A 6116-nucleotide genomic window follows, 5' to 3' on the forward strand; every position below is an offset into this window, starting at 1 on the left:
TCGCCGTACCCCGGGACCCCATCTCCCAAAGCCAATACCCGAAAGTTCGGGTAGAATAGTCATTTGTGATAAAGCCTCCCTCCATGGCTATAAATAGATGGCACTAGGCCATGATCAAGACACAGAATTCTAGCCACTCAGTCGCCAAGGAGCTCTACTGGACACCTGTTGAGTCCAAGAGTCATCCTCTGTTGTTTGGGCATTTTGTGACCACCAACAGTTGGCGCCGTCCATGCAGACGTAAGTGACTGAGAAACCACATGGCTCCATCCCGGCAGAATTCGAGAGGAACTACTGAGCCCAGGTGGATCCCTTACCGGCCCTAGCATCCAAGTCTTTAGGAGCGGGTGTGTCGGACGGGGAGGAAGGAGCATGGCGCGACCCAAAGAGGGTCGACCTAGGCATCAAGGAGGAGTTGTCGGCCATCAGCAAGGAGAACCCCGAGGCGGACGAATTTCTAGGCCCAGTTGGAGCCAGAATGAAGGAAGAGTGAGTCTAGGGAAGCCACGAGTCGGGAGACCCTCAACAAAGAAGCTCAGGCCAGGGAACAAGAGTACCTGCACCGAAGGGCCCAAGCCATGCGTCGCACTCAAGACCTACGCGCGGAGGTGGAGGCACTCCGATCGACCAAGACCCATCGGGAGGCCTTGAGTAAGGGAAGCGTGGGCGAACCAAAACACCCCATAAACCAAACCCTCCCAGAAGGCCATGCTCATCAGAACACCTTCTACGACCAAAATCCTTGATCTCCCCAGGGATTCAAGATGCCACAACAACGGGAAGACCGACCCGAAAGCTTTCATCATGAGCTTTGAGACCGCCATACAATCCATCCATGGAGACGAGGCAATCATGGCAAAAAATCTTTGTGATGGCTGACGGGAATCGCCTGTACGTAGTACACTACTCTCGAGCTTGAGAGGACCTTCTCTTGGAGCTCTAGGAGGTCATGCTTGACAACTTCTAGGGTAACTACGATGACCCGGTCACCTCATGACACATTTTTGCTATGAAGAAGGGAAGGACAGAGACCCTATGAAGTTTTGTCAAGCCCTTCATCCATGTGAAATGCAAGGCCAGCGGTCTCAGTGAAAGGACCATCATCCATGCCGCATAGGAGGGCTTACACCATGGCCCCCTCCGATCCCGGCTCTATTGGCGCCTTCCCGAGACTATGTCCAAGCTCATGTGCAAGTTGGAGGAGTATGCGCGGGTTGAGGACGACGAGCTTCGGGAAGCCTAGATAGGGCTGCGAAAAGATCTCATTGGAGGCCCATCACAAGAAGCAGGAGAGAAGACACCACGACCCTTCCTCAGAGCATCCCTGCAATAGGAAGGACTCCCGGAGGAGACGTGACCATCCATCCCGATGCCCCATTTGGGAAGTAAAGGCTTTGGAGGCCTCAAGGGGAAGGAAAGATAACTGGGACAATTGGAAGAGGGCCTAGGACTCACGGAGGACGTCCTCCTCCAAAAACAGCAAGGCCCGAGGGGAGACAAACCAAACCCACGGGGTTCCTCACGACCATACTGCATCATACATGAGTATTGGGGGGCACACCACCCAGGAATGCCCCACCATCGACGCCAGCAAGGTGGAGGCCGTCACAACCACGTGGAAGCCCCCGACCCCTGTGAGGAGGCCGATCATGCATACGTAGGGGTGGTAAAGGGATCTCTAATTTATCCTAGCAAATTTAAGGATCAGGCTCAATAAGGGACAGGCCATAATAATAGATGATTTTAAGCTAAAAATAGATAGGGCTGAGTTGGATTGTGATGGAGGTATGAGGGCCATGATCCATTACCACCCCTATGCACATGGCACCCCACCTGCCGGTGGCCTGAATGGGGCCACCACCGGCAGTCGCTCCTCATGCCCACCTGTGGCCTAGACGGCTCCATAAGTGGTCCTAGCTCCACCACCCCTGGGGCAGCAGCAGGCTCCCCCACCACCCTCAAAGCAAGAAGCCCCTACCCAAGACATGCAACACGTAGTGGGGTCGCACCGGGTGATCCTTCACATCTCCGGGGGCTCCATTTAGTCGCTGGAATCCAAGAGGCAGCGGAGGACCTACCTTTGAGAGGTGCAGCATGTGAGCTCAGGGACACCTTTTGTGCTCCCTTGCTACGCCACCATCCCAATCACCATCAATGCTGAAGATTGCAATGCCCTCTTCTACCCACATGCCAATGCCTTCATCATCTCCGCCAACATCTCTGAGATGGAGGTCCGTCGAATCCTCATTGACGGGTGAAGTTCTGCCAATCTTCTCTTCGCTTCGGCCTTTGATGCCAGGGGCTTCTTCTGGACCCAGCTCACCCCAGCAAGAACCCCCTTGTGAGGATTTGGGGGGAAAGTCGTCAAAGCACTAGGGCAAATCAAGCTACCAGTCACCTTCGGCTTCGGCAAGTACGCTCGCACTGACGACATCACCTTTGATGTCATGGATGTGCCCTACCAGTACAATGCCATCTTTGGGAGGTGGCTCCTCGATGCTTTCTACACGGTCCCCCACCATGGTTTGTTATGCATGGAGATGCCTGGGCCGCGAGGCACCATTAAAGTACTGGGAAACCAGGAGCTGGCCAGGCTCATCGAGATCAGTCGTGCCCCGGGCCACCGGGAGGTCAACGAGCTGGCCTCGGCCTCGGAGGGAGGCAACCAGGGACCAACCACTACCCGGTACATCCCAAGGGCCCACCCTGAAAGAGAAGTGAAGATCGTGCCACTCCACCCGGGAAAACCAGAACGATCGGTACAGCTAGCTGCTGACCTTACAGAGCAAATGGAGGCCGACCTCCTCACGTTTTTGTGGGAAAATGAGGATGTGTTCGCATGGACCCCTTCCGATCTCCAGGGGATCGACTGGACCATTATCAAGCACCATCTAAACATCAACCTCAAGAAGAAGCCCTAGAAGCAGAAGGTGCAAAAGATGTCCGCAGAAAGGAATGTGGCGCACATGGAGTTCTGCAAGCTGCTAGAGGCGCAGGTGATACGGGAGGTCATCCACATGGAATGGCTGGCCAACCCGGTGCTAGTGAAGAAGAACAATGGCAAGTGGCGCATGTGTGTCGATTTCACTAACTTCAACAAGGCCTGCCCGAAGATGAATTCCCGCTCTCCCGCATCGACCAGATAGTCAAATCTACCTTCGAGAGCGAGCGCCTTAGCTGCTGGACGCCTACTCCGAGTATCATCAAGTTTGGATGACGGAGGATGACGAGACCCAAACCAATTTCATCACCCCATTCAGAAACTACTGCTACGTGCTTGATGCCTTTCGACCTTCGAAATGCTGGGCCACCTTTGCATGGGTCGTACGGCTAGTTTTTGACTACCAGGTGGGGAGAAACTTGTAGACTTACGTGGACATCGTCATCAAAAGCAACTGCGAGCAAGGCCACCTCTCTGACCTATGGGAGACCTTCTCGAACCTCCGTCTTACGGGGCTCCGTTTGAACCCCAAGAAGTGCACATTCGGGGTCCATTCCGGGAAGCTGCTCAGCTACTTGGTGTCACAAAGAGGAAACGAAGCCAACGTAGGCAAGATTCGCACTATCCGGGAAATGGAGCCCCCGAGCAATGTGTGTCAGGCCCAATGCTTGACGGGACGTCTAGCGACGCTGAGACCATTTCATCGCCAGGTCAGCGGAAAGGAGCCCGCTGTTCTTCAAAGTCCCTTAAGGGTCCAACCCATTCCAGTGGACGGAGGAGCAAAAACAAGCCTTCTAGCAGAGGTGCTGACAAGCCCCACCCCAGGCACCCCAGGCACCCCATTCCTGCTATACATAGTGGCAATAGAAGGGGCAGTCAGTGCAGTACTTGTGGAAGAGCGCGCCCATTACGGAAAGAAAGAACAGACCCCGGTCTACTACATGTCTGAAGCACTGGCTGGGGCCAAGCTATGCTACATCAAGCTGGAGAAGATGGTGTATGCCGTCATGATGACATCCCGCAAGCTCAAACACAACTTGACCGCTAATCCCCATCACTATCCCGACATTGTACTCGCTGCGTGACGTCTTCGAGAACAGGGAGGCGATTGGGCGCATCGACAAATGAGCCCTGGAGTTGGCGTCATTCACACTCTCCTTATTGGCTAGGAGCGCCATCAAATCTCAAGTGCTCGCTGACTTCGTGGTTGACTGGACGCTAGTAGCCTCCGTCGGAGGTCCCCCGATAGCGGAACTAGTCTGGACCGCATTCATTGATGGTGTTTGGGGAGCTTCCACAGCTGGGGCTGCTGCTCTTTTAACCACTCCTTCAGGGCAAGAGATCCAGTATGCCGTCCGTTTGGAGTTTCCTTGCACTCACAATGTTGCCGGGTACGAAGCTCTGGTACTCGCATTACAAAAGGCAACAACTTTGGGAGCAAGGTGTCTCCTCGTCAAAAGTGACTCCCAAGTGGTCACATTCCATGTGGAGAAAGAATACCAAGCTAGGTACACTGAATTGGCAGAGTATCTCCAGTTGGTCCAATCATTAGAGCGAAAGATTCAAAGTTTCATTGTCATACATGTTCCTAGGGGATGCCGCTCCCACTGAAAGTCTTCTACCACGTCATCTGTCTCTGCCACCTCCCGGGAGGAGGCAGGGACCTCCCGAAAAGTGACCGCCATCCACAGCGAGGACTGGTGCTCCCCCTATCATAGCCTTCCTCGAAGAGCGATACGTTCGAAGGAAGGTCGCGGGTTAACTCCCAAATGAAGGGCAGACTGAGCTCGGAGGCCATCGACGCCAACTGGCCTCGTGGCCTAGGGCGTCCCAGGAGGCCTTCTGGGACGACGTGCGCCCACCCTGTCGAAGGACTACATAACAACTCTTTTCCTTGCCCCGAGAAAGGAGGGGGGACCTCCTCCACGTGAGGACTCCCCAGCCCCCTTCCTCCTCTGCTATCTCCTCCCCGAAGCTAGCAACATCCTTGACCTCCGCGTCCGGGTGAGGGGGGTCCCACATGGTTTGTCGTCCCCTATAGGAGGCAACGCAATAGCCAGCTCAGTCATCCAATAGGGAAGCAGAGATAAGACGTCCACCTGCAGAGAACTGAAAAGCTTATAGATTCGCTCCCTTTCCTCCTCGTCACTGCTGAATTGCGGGAACAGCCCCGGAACTTTGAACGAGGGGTGAACCCTACGCAAGGTCGAGCCGGACCCTCTAGGAGTTGGCACCGGGGGTGCCGAACGGAGGGGGAGGCTTGGAGAGGGGGCGCCCCTCCGGGACAGCAGGGGGTGACAAAGCACGTGGAGACAACCTGGGAAGTGCCTCCTCTTTCTCCTCGGCAAGCTGCCGCGGAGGGGCGCCCCCCTTTTCCTTGGGCGCACCAGGGGCATTCCACCTGTGCCCCCTCTCCCCTTTGGGAGGCTCTCCAGGGAGGCCAGTAAGCTCCAGAATCTTTACCCCCACTCCCCCCCTCCCGAATCATGAGGATCCAGTTCCCCTGGGCGCCCAACACTAGGAAGCACCGCGCCCTGTGCTCCGTCACAAGGAGGGGACCTAGTAGGTGCGCCGTCTTTTCCTTGATCTCCTCCAAGGTTAGGTCTGCGGGAATCCACAGGTGAGGTCACCTCAAAAGCAACAACAGGTCACGAAGCATGAAGTAAGAGGACTCACCGGGAAGGGTCTACTTTAGCTTCCTCCGGAAGTTGTTCCCTTCCTTATCCATGCAAACGACACAAGGAGACGGGTCATTCCCCTCGACCGGAAACTCCCACCCCTTGGCAAAGGGCTAGATCTTCGCGGCCAGGAACTCCTCCACCAAATCCCGCATGGAAAAGCGCCTGGCGATGCTCACCATGAGCCCCACCCTCGAGTGCAGGCCATCGTCTTGCTGGAATGATGGGAAAGGCAGGAAGACTTCATACAGAATCCAGTTAGAACCCACTGGTAGAACTACCTCGGCAGCCACACGGTCTTCTGCCTCTCCATGTAGGCCTTGGCCGGCACCATCGCCCCCTCCCGAGGGTAGAAAAGGACCTGGCCGTAGCATACCTCCGTCTTGACGCCATCGAAAGTATGGATTATGGAACTTCCGACGGACGAAGGCCGTGTGGAGGTGAGCGGAGGGAGTAGCCCCTTCCGCGCGTAAGGCCCACTTGAAGGTGCTGAGCCG

This window comes from Setaria italica, chromosome VIII (genome assembly GCF_000263155.2).
Source record: "Setaria italica strain Yugu1 chromosome VIII, Setaria_italica_v2.0, whole genome shotgun sequence".
Taxonomy (NCBI): Eukaryota; Viridiplantae; Streptophyta; class Magnoliopsida; order Poales; family Poaceae; genus Setaria; species Setaria italica.